The sequence below is a fragment of the Pantherophis guttatus genome, chromosome 10 (genome assembly GCF_059756535.1).
Source record: "Pantherophis guttatus breed Tessera chromosome 10, ASM5975653v1, whole genome shotgun sequence".
Taxonomy (NCBI): Eukaryota; Metazoa; Chordata; class Lepidosauria; order Squamata; family Colubridae; genus Pantherophis; species Pantherophis guttatus.
The window spans coordinates 24,759,427-24,787,006 of NC_142072.1; the positions used below are offsets into that span (position 1 = coordinate 24,759,427).

The 27,580-nt window shown below is 43.1% G+C and overlaps 1 protein-coding gene and 1 long non-coding RNA gene across 9 annotated transcripts in view; one reads left to right on the top strand and one right to left on the bottom strand.

Moving 5' to 3' along the window:
* Window positions 1-27,580, bottom strand: part of COL16A1 (collagen type XVI alpha 1 chain) — a 292,947-nt gene that overhangs the window by 96,794 nt on the left and 168,573 nt on the right. The gene's annotated exons all lie outside the window — the stretch shown is intronic.
* On the top strand, window positions 16,535-21,173 carry LOC132711778 (uncharacterized). The gene is made up of 3 exons (XR_009622515.2): window positions 16,535-16,609; window positions 19,920-19,975; window positions 21,088-21,173. It is a non-coding gene; the product is annotated as an uncharacterized LOC132711778 (long non-coding RNA).

Sequence of the window (27,580 nt, forward strand, 5' to 3'; positions counted from 1 at the left end):
TTGGGGAGGGAATGGAGATTTTACAGTATCCTTTCCCTGGAGTGGGGAGGGAATGGAGATTTTACAGTATCCTTCCCCTGCCACGCCCACCAAGCCACACCCACAGAACCGGTAAGTAAAACTTTTTGAAACCCACCACTGTTGTGCATGTGTGTTTGTGTGTGTAGCAGAGCCCATCTCCTGCCTGTGTTCATAGTTTGGATGATGCCCAACTACTGCGTGGTTTACTATAGTGTACTTTTTATTTATTTTATTGTAAACTACCTGGAATCACAGTTATCAACATGGAGTAAACAAACGCTCAACACAGATAGCGTTTGCCGTACCTCTCCACGCAGTTCTATTCCGCACACTCATTTCTCTCATGTCCATCCACTGCTCTCTACATTTCCTTTGTTCTTTAAAGCTCTCACTTCTCTTTCTGAAGATCTCATCAACTCCATCCAAGCATGACTTTCTCAGTTTCCCTGTTCTTCCCCCTCAACCCATTCTTTTTCCTTTGTATACTTGTTGTGCAATTTGATACCACTTTATTTTCTGCCTTTAGCCAAGCCGCTGAAATGTACTTCTTCCATATAGGTGATACATCTCTGTATTCACATCATATACATTCATTACTTCTTTATTCTTCTTTTATCATCATGCACACTTCTTAACCATGCTGTCCCACTGCATTCAGCAGACTCTTATATTTCTTCTGACAGATGCATGCATCTAAGCTGGCGGAAACATGGTCTAATATATGGCCTTTTTTTTTTTTTGCTTCTTTTGATGACAACATATTACCTACCAACTTTCTACCAGTATTTGGATATCTTAACTTCCTTATCTTTAATAAGCATTTCACTGAAGTGCATCAATTAATCGATCTTCAATATTTTTTTTCCTTTGATATTCCCTATGATATATAATTCTTACTCCATTTTCCCTGTGAAACACAACTAAGATGCTCTTTGAAACATTCATTTTTAGAGTGTTTTTTCTTACTACCTAATATTTGCTGCATGTCATTTGGGCTTTTAGCCAAGAACATTATCAGCTACATTCATATCTCTAATCCTCATACAGATAAAGAGAGAAAAGTTTCCTGTGTCCAGTCATGTCTGACTCTAGGGGCTGCTGCTCATCTCCGTTTCTTGTCCAGGGGAACAGTGTTGTCTGAAGACATTTCCATTGTCGTGTGGCCAGCATGCTAGAATAGAATAGAGCGGGAAGGGACCTTGGAGGTCTTCTAGTCCAACCCCCTGCTCAAGCAGGAGAACCAGTGGTGGGATTCAGCCGGTTCGCACCAATTCGGGAGAACCATTTGTTAAGTCTTGTGGAGTTCTGCGAACCGGCTGAATACTCAAGGCTGCCTGCCTGCCTAATGATTCCAGTAGCTCACACATACCTTAGATGCTCCTGCTCATTTGTAATTAATCAAAGGAAGGGAAAAGAAAAAGAAGAAATAATCACATGGCCAATTCCTCCGCAGAAAAATTCTAGTCTCTTTAAAACTCAGGGTGGGAAATAAACTGAAAGAGGGGTTTTTTTTTCTTCTCTCCCTCTTCAGTTAATAGCTCTGGGCAGACAGCCAAGAACCATTTAACAGGCAAATACTTAGTCGTGATAACAAAGCCTTGGTAGTACTAGGGTTTAAGGCACCCTGTTATTAAGCTGCTTAAGACCAGCTGCCTGCAATTACTGCAGGGTTCAAATCTCACCAAGGCTCAAGGTTGACTCAGCCTTCCATCCTTTCTAAGGTAGGTGAAATGAGGACCCAGTTGTGGGGGCAATAAGCTGACTTTGTATAAATATACAAAAGGATGAAGGCTATTGCTGAGCACATTGTAAGCCGCCCTGAGTCTTCGGAGAAGGGCGGCATATAAATCAAATTAAAAAAAAAAAAAAACCGCAGGAATGCAGTCAGCACAGAAACAATAGAAATTTACAGATGATACAGATTATCAAAGTTGGAAGGGACCTTGCAGGTCATCTAGTCCAACCCCCCACCAAAGCAGGAGACCCTACACCATTTCTGACAAATGGCAGTCCAGTCTCTTCTTGAAAGCCTCCAGCAATGGAGCTCCCACAACTTCTGAAGGCAACTTCTGTTCCATGGGTTGATTGTTCTCACTGTCAGAAAGTTCCACCTCATTTCTAGGTTGAATCTCTCCTTGTTCTTGACAGGATTAGGCCAGGGAAGGAGTTTTAAAAATGTTAATACAGAGCAGGAGTTTCTTGTCAGTGTTCTCATGTCTTTTTAAATACGCTTTCTAATTAGCAGAATTGACTTTATTAATTTGGAATAGGGTTGCAATGCTGTTTCTATGTTTATGTATTTTGATACTGCATTTTCAGCATTTAAGAGTTAGCTTACAGTATTAGACGATTAGAAGATTTCAAATTATCTTGTAACTGTGTTGCCTGTGTGTGGTGGAGCACCCACAACTTCTGAAAGCAACCTATTCCATTGGTTGATTGATCTCACCCTTAGGAAATTGCTCCTTAGTCCTAGGTCGCTTCTCTCTTTGGTTAATTTCCATCCATTGTTTCTTGTTGTGCCTTTTGGTGCTTTGGAAAATAGATTGACCCCCTCATTTTTGTAGGAGGCCCTCAAATTTCCTGGCAGAACAATTAATCAGTGGAACAACTTGCCTCCAGAAGTTGTGAATGCTCCAACACTGGAAGTTTTTAAGAAGATGCTGGATAACCATTTGTCTGAAGTGGCGTAGGGTTTCCTGCCTGCGCAGGGGGTTGGACTAGAAGACCTCCAGGGTCCCTTCCAACTCTGTTATTCTATTCTATTCTATTCTATTCTATTCTATTCTATTCTATTCTATTCTATTCTATTCTATTCTATTCTATTCCATTCCATTCCATTCCATTCCATTCCATTCCATTCCATTCCATTCTGTTATATTCTGAATATTGGAACAGTGCTATTTTATTGTGAGTTAGACTCAGGAGAAATTTCCTAAAGCTGAGGCCAATCAAGCTGGCCATGCCCACCCAGTCACATGACCATCCAGCCGGTCATTAGGGCAGAGAACCGCTTGTTAAATTATTTGAATCCCACCACTGAGGAGAACCTATACCAGTGCTGGCGAACCTTTTTGGCACTGAGTGCTGAAACGAGAGTGCGTGCGCCAGTGGTGAAATTCACCGGTTCTGTGGGCGTGGCTCGGTGGGCGTGGTGTGGCTTTGTAGGCGTGGCTTGGTGGGTGTGGTGTGGCTTGGTGGGCATGGTAGGGAAAGGATACTGCAAAATCTCCATTCCCACCCCACTCTGGGGCCAGCCAGAGGTGGTATTTGCTGGTTCTCCAAACTACTCAAAATTTCCGCTACCGGTTCGCCAGAACCTGTCAGAACCTGCTGAATTTCACCCCTGGCGTGCACATGTGCAGGGGAGTGCCAGAAACTGGAATGGCAGATCCCCGGTGCGCATGTGCGCGCTGGAAAGCTGAGCTTCCAGTTTCTTGCATATGTATGCGTGCTGGTCACCTGGTCTCCCGGTTTCTGGCACGGATGCGTGCAAAGATCAGCTATCTAGCATGCATGCACACACCATAAACCGGAAGCTCAGCTTTCTGGCGCATGCATGCGTGCCAGGGAGCTGCTCTTCTAGTTTCTGGTGCTCCCACGCACATGAAGACCAGCTGGCCAGTGCACGAAAAAACGACAGGCGACGGCTGGCATGCCCGGAGAGATGGCTCTGCATGAAATCCAGAACCTGCTGGTGAAATCCAGCAGGTTCTGGCAGGTTCTGGAGAACTGGTAGTGGAAATTTTGAGTAGTTCGGAGAACTGGCAAATACTTCTTCCTGTCCCCAGATTGGGGTGGGAATGGAGATTTTGCAATATCCTTCCCCCAGGAGTGGGGAGGGAATGGGGATTTTGCAGTATCCTTCTCCTGGAGTGGGGAGGGAATGGAGATTTTGCAGTATCCTTCCCCTGCCACATTCACCAAGCCACGCCTACCAAGCCAAGCCCACAGATCCAGTAGTAAAAAAATTTGGATTTCACCAATGCTGTACGTGCCACTTCTGGCACGTGTACCATAGGTTCGCCATCACAGACCTATACCATTTCAGATAACTGACTGTCTAGTCTCTTCTTAAAAGCCTCCAGTGATGGAGTGCCCACAATTTCTGGAGGCAAGCTGTTCCACTGGTTAATTGTCTTCACTGTTAGGAAGTTTCTCCTTAATTCCAGGTTGCTTCTCTCTTTGATTTGCTGAAGGCCCATGCTGTTACTTTCCCACCAAAGTGGAACCTATTTATCTACTCATATTTGCATGCTTTCAAAGAGTGGTGGCCTAGTGGCGAAGATGTTCGCCTCCCATTCAGAAAGTTGAAGTTCAATCCTAGGTGACAACAGATATTTCTCTCCTTGGGCGCAAAGGAAAAATATCTGCTGTGAAAGCCATGTAGTTTTAGGAAGGGCACCTGGCCAGTAAATGCTCAGTTCCGTCCAGTTGTCCCAACTCTAATCCCTTAACTCAAATTAAGGGATTACAGGATTGTAAAAGAAGCGTTATTCTTAAATTTATATGCCACCCATTTCACTATCAAGCGACTCTCACCTGCCTTCTCTAAACCAAGACATTTTCTTTCTCATATGCTTCTTAAGGACCTTCTGAAGAGTAAAAATCTGATCTGTGCTCTCTCTGCTTAACATCAAGCCATGGCACACTTTCCAAATTATCATTTTTGATACTTTTCCAGTTAAAATTCTACCAAACAGCTTCCCAGACACACTTAATAAATTTTATTCCCCTGTATATTTACATTCGTCCTTGCAATCTTTTCCTTTGTATAGGCAGTAATGACAGTACGGCTGCAATCATCAGATATAAATGGATTCTGTACACATATAGTAAACAGAACATACAGCAACTAAATTTTAGTGGTTCTCCAATAATTCCATATACTCCTGAGCCTTAGTCTTTTTTCAACATCTGCACAACATGCAGGTCTTCCTTTTTCAGTACTTGTTCCTTAGATACTAAAGTTGAACAGCATTTATTTCGGTTCCTCTCTTCCATTTATTACCCTCTAAAATATTCCTTCCAACATTTTCTCATTTCGCTTTTGAAGGAGAATTTCATTTCATCACTTTTATTTTTAATTCCATGCACTCTGCAGGAGATTCCTTGTTTCGTCCTCTCTCCCTACTTGCAAAACAGTAGGCATTGTATTTCCATCAAAATCGCCCTGAGTTTTTCTCGTATTCTTTTAATCTTAACCATCCCTTGCTTCTTCAGATTATATTTTTGCAAATTCTTCTCTTTCAATACACATTATTAAACATCGTTCGGCTTCCTATTTTGCAGCAATCATTCTCTTATACGCATTTTTTTTCCCCATCCACAACCTGTTTTCCTTCATCATGCCATTATTCTTTTTCACATATCTCATTACCGTAATTCCACACCCTGCTGTGGCATCCGGAAACGCAATTGATTTTGTTTTGTGCAGCTTCCACAATTTCTTTCTTTGCATCTATTTTTTTTTTTTTGGATACCTGATTTCTATTTTTCTCCCTTGTTATTTCTCCTCCTTCAATTTCCTTCCATGTTTAATTTTTCCCGAGAACCACTTTTTTTCGCTGAGAAATGATCTGCCTCGCATTGAAAGCATCGCTTAGCTAATTGTCTCAGTCCTTCACCATGTACCATCAAATCAATCATGCTTTTAGATTTATATTAATTTCTTTGCCTTCCAGCTGAGAAAGGCAATGTGCTGACTTCACACTCTTGGTTCTTCACTGAGGGAAATGGTCTCTCTCCTCATCTTTTGATTGTTCTATTAATTGTTAAGTCAAAAACTCCCTTTGTTTCCCTTTGTTTAAACTAAACTGTAGGTTGATGAATGACAAGACTGAGGTTAAAATTAGAGAGAAAGCAGAAACTGCTCCTTACTGCTCTCCATTCAAGCAAGTAGAGTTTCTTCAAACTGAAGAGCAGTCAAAAACTGGATTTATTCCGGACCTTTATTTATTTATTGCAGAAATGTGTAAGGCTGTTCTGTGACAAGTCTGGACAGTGTCTAGTTGAAATAATCATACCGTACAATTAAAACTAACAAATAACACCCAACTGGCAGGAGAAATGCAATAAGGCGTAGAAGACCTGCCACTCATTCTAACTCCAAAGGCTGGAGAATCAGGCAGATTTTCTATCCATGTTTTGAACATGGATAGTGGGGAGATCTCAGGGAAGATGGTTGTTGCAGAGGGCAACAGAAAAGGCATGCTTCCTGGGGTGTCACTAGATGTACAATTTAAGTGACAGGGCAAAGAGCCTGCCAACTCTGCCTGATTTGACGGGCTGGGCAGAAGCTACAAAAAACAAGTGGTTCTTTGGATAATTGTGTTGAAATCTCCAGATAGTGTAGAGGAGGGGGAGTAAAGAGGTTGGCTAGAGTCACATTATGAGTCTTGCCACAATATGACTTAGAATCACATTATGAGAAGAAACAACAGAAGGCCAGACTTCTGAAGTTTTCATCTGCCTGTTCCCAAGAGAAGATTTTTGTAAAGTGGAGAACAACATTAAAGAAACTACTTTGACCTGCTTATGGAGTCATTCCAGTTCCTTGTGCCTGACAATAACCATGCATCAAGCTTTTTACCTGGCCTAAGCCCAAAGACGACACAACAAGATTCTAATTGAGTCCAGTTTGTTGAATATGCAAGTAGGAGTGAGTCTTACATCAGCTTTCATTCATTGGGAGGGGTGTTGAATATGCAAGCATGAGTGAGTCTTACCTCAGCCTTCACTCATTGGTTCATTTTCCCTGGCGGGAAAATTAACAAGCATTAGTGGCTGACAGGCTGGACAGCTCCCTGTAAAAGGAGCTGCAGCCTCAGGCAATTCTCAGTTCTCGGTTATTTTTGTTGTTGTTCCTGTTGCCTGAAATAAATGGTCGTTTTACTTCACTACGATCATCCTGTCTCTCTTTTCATGTCCGGACCTAACACAGTTCCTTATTTCCTTACATCTAATGAACCAAACCTCACCAGACTAAAGCTACAACCTCATAACCTAATCGAGATGCCCTGGAAGATTCCGAGGTGCAGCTTACACAGAGCCTTTTCCTCCTTCCCCCATCCAGTTCAGGACTGCACAACGTCTTGTCATGGACCCTTCCCTGGGAAACCACGGTGCTCTTGCAAATCTCTCTCCCCCCCAATCCTAATCCAGATGCAGATTACACCATTCCTTTAGGTAATAACTTTAATTGCTCCCAGAAATCAACTGATAACCATTGCAGTTCATAGAGGAGTATTTTTGGCTGGGGGATTCTGGGAGCTGAAGTCCAGACATCTTGAAATTGCCAAGGTTAAGAAACATAGTTATAGGGCAAAGAGGCTACACAGCCTTGATGAAATAAAATTGTAACTGCCTAATCAGCTGCAGGGAAAGCATAACAGAGATAGTAATACAAGAGTGGCTTATAATACTTATCTCCTGAAAAGCCCTTTCTTATGATTTATAGATTTTTTTTCTTTTAGAAAAACCAAATTTATAAAGATAACAAGCACAGTAAGTAAGGTGAAACAGGACGTTTACAAATAAAAGAGAGCTTTGCTTTTTTTTTTTTTTTTTAAGATGGGGAAACGGCAGGAGTTCAAAGCCTTAGCGATTAATTCACGTAAGAAGAAATTAGCTTAAGAATTCTGATCAGCAATGTGCCATAAAGGTCAAAACTGTGTTGAAAGTAAATAAGCAGGTTCAAGATGAAGTGAACCATTTACAAGCTGTACATCGTACAATTTTAAACATTCCTGACAATGCAGATTGTAATGCAGGCTAATATATTCTTCATTTATATACAAAGTCTTTTCAATGCAGCCATAATATTAAATAGAAATTGAAACAGGTTAGCATGGAGTTTCTATTTCTGTTCAGTAGAGAAACCTTGGACTATTGTGCTAAGATGTTTCAGATGACAATAGGATGATATCCTACATTTATCAGGATTTTTGGAATAGAATATAAGGAAGATAATATTTTTTCCAGATCTGCCTTTACAAATAGTTCAGAAATGCAGACTATATAACAAGGTTTTAGGGTCATTTACTAGTTGGCCTTCATACACATTAAATTCTTCCCAAGAACCTAGAATGTCATAATAGATCATTGTAGTATGTATCGGTCCAAGCCCTGAGGCCTTTTGCAATTGACAAATAGAAATTTTCTCCATGTACAGATATTCTGAGTGCTGTCTAAGATCCTTTGGTATGGCACCCAGTGTGCTGATGAGAACTGGGACCACCACAACTGATTTAGGCTATAATCTTTCAACTTTGATTTTCAGATCTGAAAATCTGTGCAACTCTTGAAATCTGAAAATTGTGTGATCTTCTCCAATCCTTTGTCTTCTATTCCATTCTATTCTACTATGTAGTAAATTCTGATGTTGCCACATCAATTATCTGCATTTTATTTCTTTTCTTCTTTTTCTGGTTAGATCTGGTATGTATTGATTGTTTGATCAGTTTGTACTGGGAAATCTCATAATATTTTAATCTGCTCATTTTTCAACTATTTTTTTTTCAACTCTAGGTTCCCACAATTTTTCATTATTGAAACATGATAATTTTTACCTATGCCGCAATAAATCATTTTGGCAACTGTGTTATGTCATTGTTTATAATCAGTTTGTGAAGAGCTGAGTACAAGATCTGCTATTTCTTTTGCCTCTTTCTACAATCTGCACTTTGAATTATTTGATGATTTTTCCATTCTGGCCTTGATTGCATTAGCTTCAGTGGTGGGTTGCCCCCGGTTCGGACCGGTTTGCAAGAACCGGTAGTAAAACCAGCTGGAGGCTCTGCCCACTGACCCAGATGTTGTCAGGAAGCATCTGCACATGTGCAGAAGCATGCGCACGCATGTGGGCGAAGTGAGACTGTGCGTGTGGTCCCGTTGCAAACCAGTAGTAAAGGTAAGTAGAACCCACCTCTGATTAGCTTGAATAGTTTGGTCTTGAGCAACCAAAATCAAGTCTTCAGTTCCAAGTATAAACCGTTGCTATATTATTATTATTATTATTATTATTATTATTATTATTATTATTATTATTATTATTATTATTATTATCTCTTTTATTCATTAAACATGAAACTCAGTTAACTGAACATTTGAAAATGTGTCACAAATATGATTGACTGGTGCTAATGGTTGATACGGGTTGCTGCCAGCATCCTAGATATCAACCAAGTACCTTCTTAAAATATATTTGTATAAATATACAAAAGTATGAAGGCTATTGCTTAATGCATTGTAAGCCGCCCTGAGTCTCCGGAGAAGGGCGGCATATAAATCAAATTAAAAAAAAAAAATAATGTTCCAAGTAGCGCATTTTTTTGCAGTTCTGCTGGTGTTAATGCAGGAAGCTGCAATTTCTTGATGTGTTTTGTAAAATTCTTGGACATGGTACCAAGTGCCCCAATGACAATGGGTATCACTGTTACATGCTTCAGCCATAACTGTGTAGTTTTGATGCCCAGGTCGTGATATTTTGTGATTTTTTTCCGGTTCTTTTTCTTTGACTCTGGTGTCTCCTGGTACAGCGTTGTTGTTGTTGTTGTTGTTGTTGTTGTTGTTTGTTTGTTTGTTTGTTTGTTTGTTTGTTTGTTTATTTAATCAAATTTCTATACCGCCCTACTCCCGAAGGACTCAGGGCGGTGAACAGCCAAGATAAAATACAAATAATACAAATATTAAAAATCCCTTAAAATTATTAAATATTTTGGCCGAAACACAAATTAAAACACCCAATTTATAAAGTCACGAATTAAAAAATTTAAAAAATTTAAAAAAGGGGAGTTAGGCCAGGCCAGTTGTTGTTGTTGTTATTGTTATTGTTATCGACACAAAAACATATTATCACAGCTACCAGTTTTGCTTCTACTGACTATAATACTACTCTATTTAAGCAGGTCCTTTCACCTGAAAGCTTCAGCTGGCCCAGAAACTCAAACAAATACTGCCCCTTGTTTTGAGAACCATATCAGTGGTGGGTTCCTCCCGGTTCTGCCGAGCTGGTAGCAGTGACGATATGATGTCACCGAACCGGTTCTGGGCCTGCCGCCCCGCCACCCCACCTGCATTACTCTTACCTTTTATTTGGCCCCACCCCCAATCTATTGCTGCCTCCTGAGTCCCAGCTGATTGGCTAGAGGGAAAAAAACTGTTTAAACTCTTGCCGCGGGGCTTCAAAGGGCCGCCCTACAGCTGATCAGTGTTAAAAGAAAACAAATGAGTAGACCGGTGCCTGCAAAAATAAATGAGTAGACCGGTACAGTTCTGCAAGCAGTTAAAAGCCTGGTAGACCAGTACCTCTGCTAAATCCTAAAGAATTGTCACATGACCATCAAGCCACACCCACAAAATAAGCCACGTCCACAGAACCGGTCGTAAAAAAATTTAGAACCCACCCCTGAACCATATGGATTACAAGTAGTCCTAGAATTATGACAATAGGGACCCCCAACATTTATTGTTAAATGGTGCCGTTCCCAATGGCCTGGAACATCCCAAATAGTGATCATGTGACTGAGGGCAGTGCAACCATTGCAAATGCATGATGGTTGCCAAGCACCCAAATCTCAATCATGTAACCATGGGAATGTTTTAACAGTCATAAGTGGGAGGACTTCAAAAAAGTCACTTTATTCAGTGCTTGTGAATGCAATTTAAGTTTCTAATTATCAGCTTTAAAGACCTGCATAGTGCAGGACTTCATTATCTTCAGGACCATTTGGGTAACAGTAACAGAGTTGGAAGGGACCTTGGAGGTCATCTAGTCCAACCCCCTGCTCACGCAGGAGACCTATACTAGGGATTCGACCCGCTGAACTGCCGACCTTTCTGATCGACAAGCTCAGCGTCTCAGCCACTGAGCCACCTAGTTCCCGAGATGGAAGAGAAGACCCCTTCCAGGTCCCTGTTCCAAGAAATATTTCAAATTTGAAGACACCGTACCTTGATGAACTCATAAAAAGTGAAGGCTGGAAATTTCTTTTTCAGTTTCCAAGATGAATATCAAGCAAAGGCAATAATATCCAGCTGGGCAAATTCGAGGAAACAAGAACTATGCAGACAGCACCCTGGAAGCTGGCAGGGTGCCAGTTTATTTATTTAGCGTATGGCAAAAATTACCTTCGCAATTACATTCTCAATGGGCAAACATGAAACTGTTTAGTCTATTTACAAATCCAAAGGTAGACTATTTAGACAGTCAATACAAGATGGAGTTGCATACAAAAAGTCTTTAGGCTCTCCCTGACATGTGCTCAGAGGACTCTCTTCCACGATATGCCATACTGTCTGCTTTAGCGCAGGGGTCTCCAACCTTGGCAACTTTAAGACTTGTGGACTTCAACTCAAGTCCACAAGTCTTAAAGTTGCCAAGGTTGGAGACCCCTACTTTAGAGCACTACAAAGAGGAGAGCTTTCTGAAGAGGAGAACTTTCCCCATTTATGGAGGAAACTAGCTCACCAATCATGTTGAGTCTTAGTCCTATTCCTAATCCATCCCACATTTAAAGTGAGGACATTAAGGTGGAGTCTCTTTCGATGATATTTTCCCCAGGTATCTTTCTATCTGGAGACTGAGTTGTTGTTTATAAGGTAGGCTGTCAATGCATTACAGGTAGTCTTTGACTTATGACTGGTTGCTTAGTGATTGGTCAAAGTTATTATGGACCTATCAGGGGGCTACCTAGGACCTGGATTCAGATTTCCAATGGTGACCACCTCCTGCAATCACATGACCCAATTTTGGATGATCAGCAATTGCATGTTGTGGCCTGTACGCGGCCTGTGCGGCTGGTGGATGATTCGGACAGCGAGGAGGCTGGTGTGGTTTCGCGCCAGTAGCCTGTGCAGCTGGCACTCGAGTCAGACAATGAGGAGGCTGGAGAAGATGTGGTGCCAGAGGCGGGGATTCAGCCAGGGCCCTCAGAACCTCCAGAAGGTCCCTTAAGTGGAGAGGAGGAAGAGGAGGAGCCTCTTCTCGATGCATGGGCGCGCAGAGCGGTCAAAAGGCAGAAGTGGCTCCTCAGGAGGAGGTCACCTCGAGAGTAAGGCTTGGGGCTAATTGGCCACTCCCTTAGCTTATTTAAGGAAAGACGACGACTGAAGCAATTTGCAGGGAACAACTTCATTCACTTTCCTTCGTGCCTTGATCTTAGTTCTCTGCAAATTGCTTCTGGGCTTTCTGCCAACCATAGTAAGATTAAGATTATTTATTCTTTGGATTCTTGTAGGCTGTTAAGAAAGTTAATTAACAGCCTTTGTTTGAAAAAAAAACCTGTTTAATTTAGTAAACTAAGGTTTGTACAGACTTTGTGTGTGCTGCGTTCTTTGGGGTCTGTAGCTGGGGCAGAACAGGAAGCTGGATTTATGGCTGTTTGCGGTGTCCTGCAGTAATATGACTGCATTGTACAATGGTTTTGCAACACACACACACACACACCAATGTTTACTTCCAATGTTTGGCAAAACTGCCCATAGTAAACCATTGATTTACTTAGCAATTGCGGCATTCACTGCCGTGGCTGCTTTAGAACCATCTTGTTCACTTAACAACCCCTACAAAAAAAGATAATAAAATCGTACAACCATCATGACTTACAAGCATGATGGGCAGGCTCCACTATGGTCATAAATCGAGGACTAGCTGTACCTTCTATGTCTCAATGGTTTATGTTTGCCTAACCCAGGGGTCAGCAACCTGCGGCTCTGGAGCCACATGTGGCTCTTTCACTCCTTTGCTGTGGCTCCCTGTCACTCAAGGTATGCATCACAACCACCAATGTGCGACACCGGCTGGAATGCGATTTATTGAATTTTTCAACCCCCGGTAGGTCAACCATGGATAAATCCAAGAAAAGAAAAGTTTCCGAAGAAAACAGAACGTTTAATTCAACTACATATGCTAGTTTTGTGGCCGCTCAAGAAATAGTCAGGCCCGGGAAGTGTTTTGTGGCTCCCTGTGGTTTTTTTTTCTGTGGGAAACGGATCTAAATGGCTCTTTGCGTGTTTAAAGTTGCAGATTCCTGGCCTAACTTCTCTCTCAGTCTTTTCCTGGCCTTCCCATTTTCTGCCACACTGCTTGTTGGCTGATTAGATTGTTTCCATTAAACATATAAGCTTAATATGCAAGTCAATAAGCATCCATCCATGTAAGAGGAATTGTTTAGCTAGAGAAAGATTTGTCAATCATATATTAGTGGAATTCAAAATCTGACAGAAATGCCATAGTGTTGGTTATTAAATCTTCAAGCTTTATAGTAAACAAGAAGGATTTTTGAAAAAAAAAATATTGATGGACAAAAGTTATATCAATCACACTGCATCAATTAATTATTATGGCAGTACTAAAGACCACCCATTGTCGTATATAGGTATTTTTAATATATTTATTTATTTATTTGATTTGATTTCTATACCGCCCTACTCCTGAAGGACTCAGGGCGGTGCACAGCCAAACAATAAAATACATACATACAAAATTTAAAAGTGGAATTAAAATCAAATTAAATAGTTTTGGCTCAGACAAATTAAAACCCCAATCAATTTAAAACCAATTTTAAAATTTGAATATATAAAATACTAAAAAATATTAAAAATTAAAAATCTTTTATAAAAGAGGGAGAAAATTAGGCCAGGCCCGCCTGGTGAAATAAAAAGGTCTTTAAAATGCGGCAGAAGGTGCGCAGATCCGGGATCCTCCGTATCACCAGGGGGAGCTCGTTCCAGACAGTAGGTGCCCCCACAAAGAAGGCTCTCCCCCTGGGGGCCGCCAGTCGGCATTGTTTGGCCGACGGCACGCGGAGGAGCCCCTCTCTATGGAAACATACCGGCCGGTGGGAGGCTATTGGTGGTAGTAGGTGGTCCCGCAAGTACCCAGGTCCTGAGCCATGGAGCGCTTTAAAGGTGGTAACCAAAACCTTGAAGCGCACCCGGAAAACCACCGGGAGCCAGTGCAGCTTGCGCAGGAGGGGTGTCACATGGGAACACCATGTCGCTCCCATTACCAACCGTGCAGCCGCACTCTGCACCAGTTGGAGCCTCCGGGTGCTCCTCAAGATACCATGTACGATCATGTACGCATGATACCATAGTCGATGGTATCAAAAGCCGCTAAGAGATCTAACAGGACCAGGACAGAGGAGCACCCCCTGTCTCGAGCCCTCCAGAGATCATCAACCAACGCGACCAATGCCGTTTCCGTGCTGTACCCGGGCCTGAAGCCCGACTGGAACGGATCCAGATACGACATTTCATCCAGGTGCTGGGGGAGCTGTTGCGCAACCACACTCTCAAGAACCTTTGCCACAAAGCGAAGGTTGGAGACTGGACGATAGTTTACCAACATTGCCAGGTCCAGGGAAGGCTTCTTGAGGAGAGGCCTCACCACTGCCTCTTTCAAGGCGGTGGGAAAGTCACCCTCACCCAAGGAAGCATTTATAATCCCCTGGAGCCAGCCTCGTGTCACTTCCCGGGAAGCCAGCACTAACTAGGAAGGACACGGGTCCAATAAACAAGTGGTCGCATTCAGTCTGCCCAGAATCCTGTCCACGTCCTCAGGAGTCACAGGATCAAACTCATCCCAGATAACATTCTCAAGACCTGCCCCAGTCTCTCCCCCTGAGACTACCCAGTCGGAGTCCAAATCTTCCCGAATCTGAGTGATTTTATCATACAGATACTGAACAAAATCCTCTGCTCTACCCTCCAATGGGTCCTCCCATGCTTCCTGGTGGAGCAGGGAGCGGGTCACCCTAAAGAGGGCAGCCAGGCGGTTATCTGATGACACAATAAGATCAGCAAAATAGCTACATTTCACTGCTTTTATCGCCACTAGGTAATTCCTAATATGGGATCTTACTAGTGAACGGTCAGATTCAGAAAGACTGGCCCTCCAACTACTTTCTAGGTGTCTTTTCCGGTGCTTCAACTCCCTCAGCCCCTCAGTAAACCAAGGAGCCAATTGAGATCGGCGCCGGGTCAGAGGCCGCAAAGGCACGACCCAATCCAGAGCTCCAGCGGCCGCCCTATCCCAGGCGGCCACTAGGTCTCCAGTCGAGGCGTGTGCCAGAGCCTCAGGAAATGGCCCAAGCTCTATCTGGACTCTGTCAGGTTCCATCAGGTGCCTGGGGCAGAACCATCTTACTGGCTCCGCCTCCCTGCGGCGGGGTGCAGCGATTCGAAGGTCGAGACAAAGGAGAGAGTGATCTGACCATGACAAGGGCTCGGTAACTATATCCCCTATCTCAAGATCACTCAGCCACTGTCCAGAGACAAAAACCAGATCCAGCATGTTTCCCCCCGTGTGGGTAGGGCCATGAATTAACTGGGTCAGATCCATAGCTGTCATGGAAGCCATGAACTCCCGAGCCACCTCAGACGTCTCACCCACGGAAGGCAGGTTGAAATCCCCCATGACCATAAGCCTAGGGGTATCAACCGCCACCGCGGCGATGATGTTGAGTAGCTCGGGCAGGGCTGTTGCCACGTGGCAGGGAGCCAGGTAAGTGATCAGCAAACCCATCTGAACCCCATGACCCCATTTCACAAAAAGGGATTCACAGCCGGCCGTCTGAGGAACGGTGGCCTCCCTCGGTCTCAGACCTTCTTTAATAATAACCGCTACCCCCACCCCTCCCCTGTGATGGAATGCTTGGAAACCTGGCAGGCACATTTCAACGAGGGGAACCCCCCCTCCTGGCCCAACCAGGTCTCCGTAACACCTGCCAGGTCCGCACCCCCCTCCTGAACAAGATCACAAATGAGGGGGGCTTTGTTTACTACGGACCTGGCATTGCACAGCATCAGCGAGTGCTAACACGATATGGCCCCCTGCTCCCGCCATATCTACCCCTCCCACCTACAGTACTGATGTTCAGAAAACTATCCGGACAAGCTCTAACCCCCCCTCGACCCGGGTCCCCCACCCCCCCACGCCACATTTCACTGCCAGACCCAACCCTCCCCCTTGTGGGTTATCCCCCATACCCACAGCCCAAATTCCAATCTGACACTCCCCCTCCCTGGGACCCCTTAAAAATTTGACTAAAAATTTCAATAGAAAACCCCTCAATCCCCTAGTTTTCACATGCCACCTCTCTGGGTCCCAAAACCCGTCCTTGAGGTGGGCCCTCGATAGTGAGGAGGGCCACATCTGCGAGAGGGGGGAATCTCGCAGCGCAAGAAGATCCGCTGTCGTGTACATCTTCAAGATGCAGCGATGGAGGCACGGAGCTCCAACAGGGGACTTCACAAAAGATGTAGCACAGCCATTTGTTCATTGATGTACTATTGGTATTTCTACTGTCCTCCCACGACAGTAGGAGGGTCCTGATTATCTCATCCAATGGGAACGGCCTCCGGCCCGCCCTCTCACGGCAGGGCCCCCAGGGGGCCATGGATCAAAAAAACTTCTCCGACAGACGAGACTCATGATGTAATAGAGGACCCCTCAACAGTTGCATCAATTGGCTGACTCATGGTCAGAGGAGGAGTTTATCAGTCTATCAGTCAGTCAGTGAGTCACTTCAGGGGCAAAGATGGAAAATCCTTGGCATAGTCTTATACTCAAGATCACATCCGAGTAAGTCCCAATGAAAAAGGGGGGGGGGAGAAGGGAGGGGGAAGAAGGGAAAAGGGGAAGAAAAGGTGGGGAGAGAGAGAACTCCCTCAGTTAGGGCAAATAATGAGCCCATTTAGGCGGACACAGTACCCGGGAAGGAGAGGGGAAAAAGGGCTGGTATCCATACGAGGGAAAAACCCTCTGTCACCCACCAGCTCTATTTTCCTCAGTTCTTCCAGACCCCAGCCTCCATTAAATGTCACAGGAGGCCTCCAGGTCCTCTGCAGCCGCCAGGATATTCCGAGGGGGGATCTCTCTTCTCCAATCCCAAGACCCGTTTATACTCCTCTCAGTTTCTGAGTGGGTTAGGTGGAAATTCAACAGGCTGCCACCACTCGCTGCCCCAAAGCCATTCTTCCTCCTTCCTCTTCATGTTCTCTGCCAATGCCTCTGGGCTTATCCAGGGGCAAGGGAGGTCTTAAAAAACCCTCGCCCCAAGCTCCACTGACTGAACCCGCTGCCGCGATGATAAGCCACCATATCTCCGCTCTCTGCACTGCTCTGGTCTCTTTTCTCAACCTTCTCCACTCCAGCAGCGCTTCCATTCTCAGCTCTCCTCTCTCGGTTCTCGCCCGATAAGCCACCATGCCTCAGCTTTCGGCTCCGCTCTCCGCTCCCCTCCAGCAGGGCCTCCACTCTCGGCTCTCGGCTCTCGGCCCCCGGCAACTCTCAGCAGCTCTCGGCAGCGTCGGCAGCGTCGGAGCGGCAAATTTCCACTCTCCCTTGCCGCTTCCGACTCCGGGAATGTCCAGGGGCGAGGAAGGTCTGAAAACCCTCGCCCCAGACCCATCTGGCTGAACCAGGAGTTGCTGATAGTCGAGCTCCCCTGTAGTACCCCCTAAGGCCCTGAAAAGTCCTCCATCTCACCGCAGCGCTTCACCACGCAACCGCCATCTTGCGCATGCTCATATCAGTTCTTTTGATATGAAATAAAAATATATATTTTTAGATCAGATAATCACGACTAAATATTTTAATGAGCCTTAGATCCTTTCTCACATGCTCTGCTAAAATTACCAATTATTCATGAAAAATCTTATATGCTGGAGTTTAATTTCGTAACAGTATGGCAAGTTTTAAATCCTTCACAGCAAGACTATTCTTTTTTTTTTTAATTCCCTATTAGATGTGTTCTCAACCTGATTAATTTTTACTATTTTGATCCTCAGCTAATTGGATGGATAAATGCAATATTTATTTTTACAGAAATATCTGATCATCATCCAGCAACATTTTAGATAGAACCTCATCATTAAAGATATTTTTTTACTAAAATAGATTAAGCAATATTTTGAAGGTTTTTTTTTTTAAAATTGAGAATGTAATGGTTGTTTGAAATATTTTAAGGCATATATTTATGGACTTATTAATGCAAATGTTTCATGCAAAAAGAAAGAAAAAAGAAAATTTGGAGATCAAAGTTAAGAAACTCTTGATCACATATAGAAACAATCTATATCAAATTTTGTAAACCTTTCATGTTGGCTAAATTGGAACTTAATTTTAATTTATGGACTTAATATAGAATACTAATTGCATTACATAAAGCAAAGAATGTAAGAAAGGAATGTAGAAAAAGACTGCTAAATAATTGGGTTCTTGACTCAAATGGCAGCAAGATTGTGTAGTACATGTGAACATTGTATAGTGGGCATTGTACATTGTAGAGGTAGTCCTCGAAGTATGACAGGGGTGAAATGTAAAATTTGTTACTACCGGTTCTGTGGGCGTGGCTTGGTGGGGGGGTAATGTGACTGGGTGGGCATCGCCAATTTTTTTTTTTTTAACTTTTCAAAGCATTTTTTCTAATGTTTTGAAAAGCCTCTGCTGATCAGGCAACTCAGCTGGGATCATCAGAGAGGCTTTTTAAAAAATACCTCTCTGACTATCAGCTGGGATCATCAGAGACTTTTCAAAGCATTTTTTAATCACCTCTTTGGCCAAGAGGTTGCAGAAAAAAATGCTTTGAAAAGCCTCTGAGGATCCCAGCTGAGCCGCGTGATCATCAGAGGCTTTTTTTTTTTACTTTTAAAAACATTTTTTCATTGGAAGAGGTTGTAGAAAAAATGCTTTTAAAAGTAAAAAAAAAAAAGCCTCTGATGATCGTGCGGCTCAGCTGGGCATGGGGGTGGGGTGGGGGGCACAGGGATTTTTGCTACTGGTTCTCCGAACCACCCACCGCCATCGCTACCGAATTGGGTGATCCGGTCCGAACATTTCTGTTGCTAAGTGAGACATTTGTTAAGTGAATTTTCTCCCATTTGCAACCTTCCTTGCCACATTTGTCAAGCGAATCACTGCAGTTGTGAAGTTAGTCACACAGTTGTTAAATGAATCCGGCTTCCCTGTTGGCTTTACTTGTCAGAAGGTCACAAAACGGGATCACATGACCCCAGGACACTGCCTCCGTCATAAATATGAGTCAGTTGCCAAATACCTGAATTTTAATCATGCGACCAAGGGGATGGTCGCAAGTGTGGAAAAAAGCCATACATCAATTTTTAAATGACATGGTAGCTTCGAATGGTCACTAAACCAACTGTTGTAAGTTAAGGACTACCTGTACTCTACTGTGCTGACAGCAAAATATATAACGAACTTAATAAATCTTACTTAATAAATCACCATGTTTTTATTAAGACACCCCCCCCCCCGAGAATACTGTGGACAGAAACACCATTGGATCATGCCTTCTGGATGATCACTGGCATGGATGAGGAGGGGTTTTGTGTAGTCACCCTTGTCCCACTTGACCAGGGGTGAATTCTACTTATCTTTACTACCGGTTCATACAGGGAGTGCACACGTGCATGTCAGGGGTGGGTTCTAAATTTTTTTACTACTGGTTCTGTGGGCGTGGCTTATTTTGTGGGCGTGGCTTGATGGTCATGTGACAATTCTTTAAGATTTAACAGAGGTACTGGTCTACCAGGCTTTTAACTGCTTGCAGAGCTTTACCGGTCTACTCATTTGTTTTTGGAGGCACTGGTCTACTCATTTATTTTTGCAGGAACCGGTCTACTCATTTGTTTTTGGAGGCACCAGTCTACCCATTTGTTTTTTGAGCACACTGGTCTACCACCACACTGCAAACGCATTTTAATTGTTTATATTGTATGTTTTTTAATTTGGCTGTTCACCGCCCCGAATGCTTCGGGAGAGGGGGCAGTATAAAAATCTAATAAATAAATAAATAAATAACATTGATCAGCTGTAGGGCAGCCCTTTGAAGCCCCACAGCAAGAGTTTAAACAGTTTTTTTTTCTTCTAGCTGATCAGCTGGGACTCGGGAGGCAGCAATAGATTGGGGGTGGGGCCAAATAAAAGGTAAGAATAACAGGAGGGCCGGGGGGGTGGGCAGAACCGGTTCGGTGACGTCATATCGTCACCGCTACTGGCTCGGTGGAACCGGGCCGAACCGGGAGGAACTCACCACTGGTGCATGCGCAGATCACCAAATGTGACATCAGGGCGGGTGGGCGGAGCCTCCCACCGTTTTTACAACCGGTTCTCAAGAACCGGACAGAATTGGGAGCAACCCAACACTGCACTTGACCTGTGAGTGACTTTCAAGACCATTAACCAAGATATCCTTCTAGATTGGCTCAAAAGGTTGGGGATAAAATAAGATAGGCTTTATTATCATTTTTTTTTCTGTGGGCACACTGACACACATTAAAAATAAAATTCTGTTGCCTGCTCTCCAAAGTGTACACGTACCTAACACACACATAGATATGCTATATACATACATATATATATACCTACACCCTAACATATAAATACACTAGCTGGATGCCTGTGCTTCGCTATGAAACTATGTGCTCGGCCTTGATAAATTGACACTGAAACTTAATGTAGAACGTTTAACTCTGTAGCATCAGAGTGTGTTAATATAATGCAATTGGCAGTTGGAACAGAGTGGGAGGGGGAGTAGAATGTCCCAGCCCGCAGCACCCATCAGTATTCATCTGGCTAGCATCCTGTCAGTGTGTGAGAGAGTTGAGGGGTATTTGGAAACTCAAACAGTATTTGCTGTGTGAGCAAGAAGGAGACAGGAAGGAAGCTGGGTGTGGCTTAGTTCAACTGTTCTGTATTAAAGCTGCTTCCTGCTGTGAAAGTAAAACTGAAAGTGAAACTCCTCTCCTCTGCTTGTGTTTTGCATTTGGAATAGATTTCTTTTCAGGTGGGGAGGGGGAGTAGAACTCCTTAGCATCAGAGCATGTTAGTAACAATATCGGAAATACTAATGCTCTGATGGTCATTTCGAAAAATCCTTTCTTAATGAGCACCTAGAAGCCAAGAGGAACATACGTGGCAAATTTCAAGTTTGTAGGCTTTACGGTTCTGGAGATTTCGTGATTAATATGTGAGTGGTTTTCGCTTTTATATACTGTATATAGATATAAATATTAATCACTGTCTATCTTAATACATAGTGGAAAGAAGAAGCTCAAGAGTTACAAGGTTGATACTGTATGGAACAAAACTGTGGCTGAACCTAGAGGTATTCTGCTCCTTCCCAGAAGGTAACAAGGAAAATAGATCGTGAAAAGGATGTGTAGCTCCCAGACAATCCCGTGGACCCTGCTCAAGCAACGCTTGTATGCTATAACGTGGATAGAAGGGAATGAACTGCCAATAATCTTTTCTGCCATCCTCACCACTCTCTGCACCGCCTTCCTGTCTGAAGCGGTAATGCTTCAAAACTGGACTGTAATGTAATATGACAGGATGCTCTCGATCATCCCTTTATAGAAAGTGATAAGGACAGAGGGAGGATGATGAAGTTTTCTCATGTGATGCACAAAATGCAGGCACTGTTGTGCCCGCTTCACCAGTGTCTCGCTGTTGAGCCACCAAACAAGCCTACTCGTTAGCTGCACATCCAGAAATTTAATGCTGTCAACATGGTGTTGTGCTGATTTATCTTGTTTCTTTGGGGTTGATTCCAATAGATGGTTACTGGGGGAGAGGGAATAGAATAGAATAAAGCTGGAAGGGACCTTGGTGGTCTTCTAATCCAGCCCCCCCCCAAAGCAGGAGAACCTTTACTATTTCAAATAAGTGGCTGTCTAGACTCTTCTTAAAAACTTCCAGTGATGGAGCACCCACAATTTCTGAAGGCAAGCTATTCCACTGTCAGGAAGTTTCTCCTTAATTCCAAGTTGCTTCTCTCTTTGGTTATGTTGCTAATATCTTCTCTAGGTGCCTAGAAGCTGCGGGGGTCAGGATGTGAAGCACTAGGTTTGAACCCTGGCAAAACTGAGTGGTGTTGGGTTTGGTGCTCACTGGTTCTAGAACTCTGCCATCTTGGATGCTGGATGGGCTGACACTGACCCAAATAGAACCCGTGTGTAATCTAGGCTCCTTCTGGACTCATGACTTCTGCTCAAAAAGCAGGTGACAGTCATAACTAGGAGGACCCTTCCACAATTTCGTATTGTGTTGAGTTTTTTCCTAAATCAAGAGGTTCTACTCATGATCACCTATGTCTTGTTCACCTTTCAGTTGGACTGCTGTAATGTACACATGGGTCTGCCCTTGAAGAGTATCTGGAGCCTCATCTATTGCTAAATTCAGTGGCAAGGGCAGTTTTGCGTTTTTGGCAGAACATGTTAGACCTCTGCTTCTCAAGATGTATTGGTTACCAGTTTGCTTCCAGGTCCAATTCAAGATGCTGGTTTTTACTTTTATCAATCTATATCCTGCCTTTTTATTATTTTTACAAATAACTCAAGGTGGGGAACATATTCAACACACCTTCCACTTTCTATTTTCCCCACAACAATCCCCTTGTGATGAGTTGGGCTGAGAGAGTGACTGGCCCAAATCACCCATCTGGCTTTTATGCCTAAGGAGAACTAGAACTCACCATCTCCTGATTTCTAGCCTGGTGCCTTAAGCCCTGGACCAAACTGCTCTTTAAAAGCCCTGCATGGTATAGGATCAGATTATCTGAAGGATCATCTCTCCCCAATGACATCTGCCACTTCCACCAAATCCAGCAGAGAGGGTATATTGTGGGCACTGTTGGCCAAGGACTTACATTTGCCAAGTCCTTCTCTGCTGTGGTGCCTGCTTTATGGCAATATCACATAGGAACCATGGTGGCGCAGTGGTTAGAATGCAGTACTGCAGGCTACTTCTTGCTGACTGCCAGCTGCCAGCAGTTTGGCAGTTCGATTCTCATCAGCTCAAGGTTGACTCAGCCTTCCATCCTTCTGAGGTCAGTAAAATGAGGACCCAGATTGTTGGGGGGCAATAGGCTGACTCTGTAAACTGCTTAGAGAGGGCTGTAAAGCACTGTGAAGTGGTACTTAAGTCTACGTGCTATTGCGATCCTTCCCTCCCAGTGAGGCTGGCATCATCACTTTTGACTTTCAAAAAAATCCCTCAAAGTCTGGAATCAGGCCTGGGTACCCCAGGGATTGATGAGTTATTGAGGTGAATTATATTAATATAATTATTATATTATTATTAATTATTGTTTGTTGCATAGTCAGCCAGATGTTCAGACTATATTTGAATTTTTGTCCGCCTATCAAATCCTTCCCAAGAACCTGATAGGCAGATGTGGATGTTTGATGGGTTATAGATATCGTTGCAGGCTGCAAGTTGTTCCCAGTAAAGCTACCTTTTGCAATTGAGAGATGGGGAACGTGCCAGTGCTGATGGTATTATTAATTATTACTAACATCTGTATCTTCACCTAATATTTCTTCCTTTTCTGCTTTGTCTTTTATTGTTTTTAAATGCTTTGATAACACAATTATGATGATACTATTTTTACTATTTATCAACTTTACTGTCTTTCTGCTTTGTTGTATGCTGTCACTTGTTTGTGAGATGGGTGGCTACATAAATTTGACAAATAAAAACATAAATATTGCACATGGAATTATTGCTTCATCTGTTGTGAAGTTCTTGGCAACCCTGTCTAACAGAAAGTAGATTTTCCCCGAGTTTAACAGGATTTATTGAAAAGGGACAGGAAAAACTTCCAGCAAATCTAGCAATTGGCTTGCTTTCACTTTAGAATCCAATCCATCATGCAGGTTGCCAAGTCAGGAGCCTTTTCGGTCTATGGGGCTCCCTCGTGAACTGGCGAGGCAGCTGTTATCTTAATTAATAAGTAATGCCCAAGCAGTCAGAAAGAGAATTTCTCACAGACTCTGCACGCCTGTCAAAATATTTCACGGAAATGGTCAAGAATATGCCGTTTACCTCTCCTTATTCTTATAGGTAGCCTTCACAACCACAGTAGGGATCAGAAAATTCATCATTATGCACTGCAGTCATTAAGTGAGACGTATGGTTTTTAATGTGTTTAGTTTTATACTTCATCAACGGTTTTTATGTCATTTTAACTTTTGGTTGGGAGACGCCCAGAGTAAAATGGATGGCTGTATAAATGTTTTAAATAAATAAGTAACAAGTAAACATTAATTCAACATTAAGAAAACTAAGATCATGGCTCCCATCCAGTGGTGGGATTCAAATAATTTAACAACCGGTTCTCTGCCCTAATGATTTCTTCCAATAACCAGTTCACCAAACTTTTCAGAAAGCTAACAACTGATTCTCCCGAAGTGGTGCTAACTGGCTGAATCCCACCACTGCTCCCAGCCCTCTCAATTCCTGGCAAATAGATGGGGAAGAAATAGAGGTAGTGAATGATTTTATCTTCCTGGGCTCCAAGACCACCACAGATGTAGCCAAGAAATTAAAAGACACTTGGGAGGAAAGCTATGGCAAATCAAGACAGCATACTAAAAAGCAGAGACATCACCCTGACAACAAAAGTGCGTATAATCAAGGCTATGGTTTTCCCAGTTGCAATGGATGGCTGTGAAAGTTGGGCCATAAGAAAGGCTGAGCGCCAAAGAACGGAGGCCTTTGAACTCTGGTGCTGGAGAAGACTCCTGTGAGTGAGTCCCTTGGACTGCAAGGCCATCCAACTGGTCAGTCCTAGAAGATATCAACCCTGATTGCTCTTTAGAAGGCCAGATCCTGAAGATGAAACTCAAATACTTTGGCCATCTAATGAGAAGGAAGGACTCACTGGAGAAGAGCCTCATGCTGGGAAAGATTGAGGGCAAAAGAAGAACGGGACGACAGAGAACGAGGTGGGTGGATGGAGTCACTGAAGCAGTCGGCGTGAGCTTAAATGGTCTCCGGGGGATGGCAGAGGACAGGAAGGCCTGGAGGAAAGTTAACCATGGGGTCGCGATGGGTCGGACACAACTTCGCAACTAACAACAACAACAACAAAGTAACAAATTATTATTATTTTTTGCCACATTAAATCAAACACCTGCAATCGTTAAGTGAGACATCATGTGACCGCAATAGAAGACACTGTGAGTTCCTGCTGCAGAAATGAACTAGACCAGCAAAATATTTTTTCATGTTTATTCGACACCTCAGAAAACATTTAAAAAGGATTGGCTGTTAATAATACAGGAAATATAAAACAACAGAGGGGACACTTATAGATAAGATCAGGTTCTGCCATATTATTGTTCTAGTCTGGTCTAATAGCCCTAAGTTCTTTTAGCATGGTTTTGGGGAAATTAATATGGTTTAAAGATATGAATGTGATTTTGAATTAATTAATGTGAACTTCTTCAATATAGGAATAACTATGGGTTTTTCACAGGGGTGAAATCCAGCAGGTTCTGACAAGTTATGGAGAACCGGTAGCGGAAATTTTGAGCAGTTCGGAGAACTGGCAAATACCACCTCTGGCTGGCCGCAGAGTGGGGAGGGAATGGAGATTTTGCAATATCCTTCCCCCAGGAGTGGGGAGGGAATGAGGATTTTGCAGTATCCTTCCCCTGCCACGCCCACCAAGTCATGCCCACCAAGCCACATCATGCCCACCAAGCCATGCCCACAGAACTAGTAGTAAAAAAAATTGGATTTCATCACTGGTTTTCCAAGTATGACATGCAGTAAAAAATCAGGTCATTGTTCTGTTATAGAGCCAGACTGTTAAGTGCCAGAGAAATCAGGAGATTCAGGCAGTTCAAATGAATATAAAGATTTATTGTAAGCTTAATCTCTCTACAAGAATCTGAACTACTAACGGTCAAAGCAAATGAGCGGGAGATAAGAGAGACATTCAAGGTGGGCTGGACTTAGAGCTTCTGCAGGTGCACAGGGACTCATGACTTATGACACGTTGGACTCCTCCCTCAGCTTCAGCCTGGTCATCTCCTATACACATTAGTTTATAATCCGAGATCAGGGACATCCAGCTGGGGATTTGATTACATGGTTCTGAATGTCATCTTGACACCCATCCACATATCACCATTCTTCAAATAGAATAGAATAGAATAGAATAGAATAGAATAGAATAGAATAGAATAGAATAGAATAGAATAACAGAGTTGGAAGGGACCTTGGAGGTCTTCTAGTCCAACCCCCTGCCCAGGCAGGAAACCCTACACCACTTCAGACAAATGGTTATCCAACATCTTCTTAAAAACTTCCAGTGTTGGAGCATTCACAACTTCTGCAGGCAAGTTGTTCCACTTATTAATTGTTCTCAGGAAATTTCTCTGTAGTTCTAAGTTGCTTCTCTCCTTGATTAGTTTCCACTCATTGCTTCTTGTTCTACCCTCAGGTGCTTTGGAGAAGAGCTTGACTCCTTCTTCTTTGGGGCAGCCCCTGAGATATTGGAAGACTACTGTCATGTCTCCCCTAGTCCTTCTTTCATTAAACTAGACATACCCTGTTCCTGCAACCCTTCTTCATAGGTTTTAGCCTCCAGTCCCCTCATCATCTTTATTGCTCTTCTCTGCACTCTTTCTAGAGTCTCCACATCTTTTTTACATCGTGGCGACCAAAACTGAATGCAGTATTCCAAGTGTGGCCTTACCAAGGCATTATAAAGTGGTATTAACACGTCACGTGATCTTGATTCTATCCCTCTGTTGATGCAGCCCAGAACTGTGTTGGCTTTTTTGGTAGCTGCTGCACACGGCTGGCTCATATTTAAGTGGCTGTCCACTAGGACTCCAAGATCCCTCTGACAGTTACTACTATTCCCTGCAGATGCTTCTGTCTGGGGTAGATAACACGCATTAGCTCATTATTCATTAGCTAAGTAATGGGAACATTATCATTATCTTTCTCTGCAATCAAGATTTAATGTTTGTATCTAGGTAAATATTAATAAGCCACAGCATATTACTTTCTTCTGGGTTTTGTAGCACTTATTTTTCGTTCTGTCCATCTAATCAACAGATAACCATTAAAAAAATGAAACCAGCCATTGTTTTAGATTTACACTTCTTCCCTTGCCAAGTGTGTGCTTAGAGATTTATGCTTAAATCCTGTCTTTGAAGCCAACAGCCATGTCTCTGCTCACCAAACATTCACCTTACTCCTTCCTTATTGAGTCTCCTAATGGCGCAATCCCTTTTTCTGTTCTCTCTCATCTTATTTCCAGCCATCCAAGCAAGTCGCTAAAATGAATATTTATCTGTCCTGGGTCATATACATTCAGAAGGTTGCACTATTTTTCCCCAAAAGTCATCTCCAATTCTTCCATTATTACTATTCACTGGAGCATAACATGAGCTGATCAGCAGTCTATCGATTTCTACTTTCATATGCATCCATAATCACCAAAATGCCACTAATTCATACCAACCGACATGCTTTTAGCCCTCCCATTCATAATTAAACATAAAGGCTAAAATTGTACATCAGTAAATTCCCTGCATTCATTCATCATTTACATACCACAAGATCAGCCCCCCCCACCTTTCTTCTGAACTATTAATTTCTACCTTTCTCTTCATTTCAAAGACACACACATAAATACATAAATATATTTAGCTATATTTGTCAACTCCTGCTTGTTACTCTTTGCTCCTTTTAAATTCCGTACACAACCTTCCATATGCCAAGACGAGC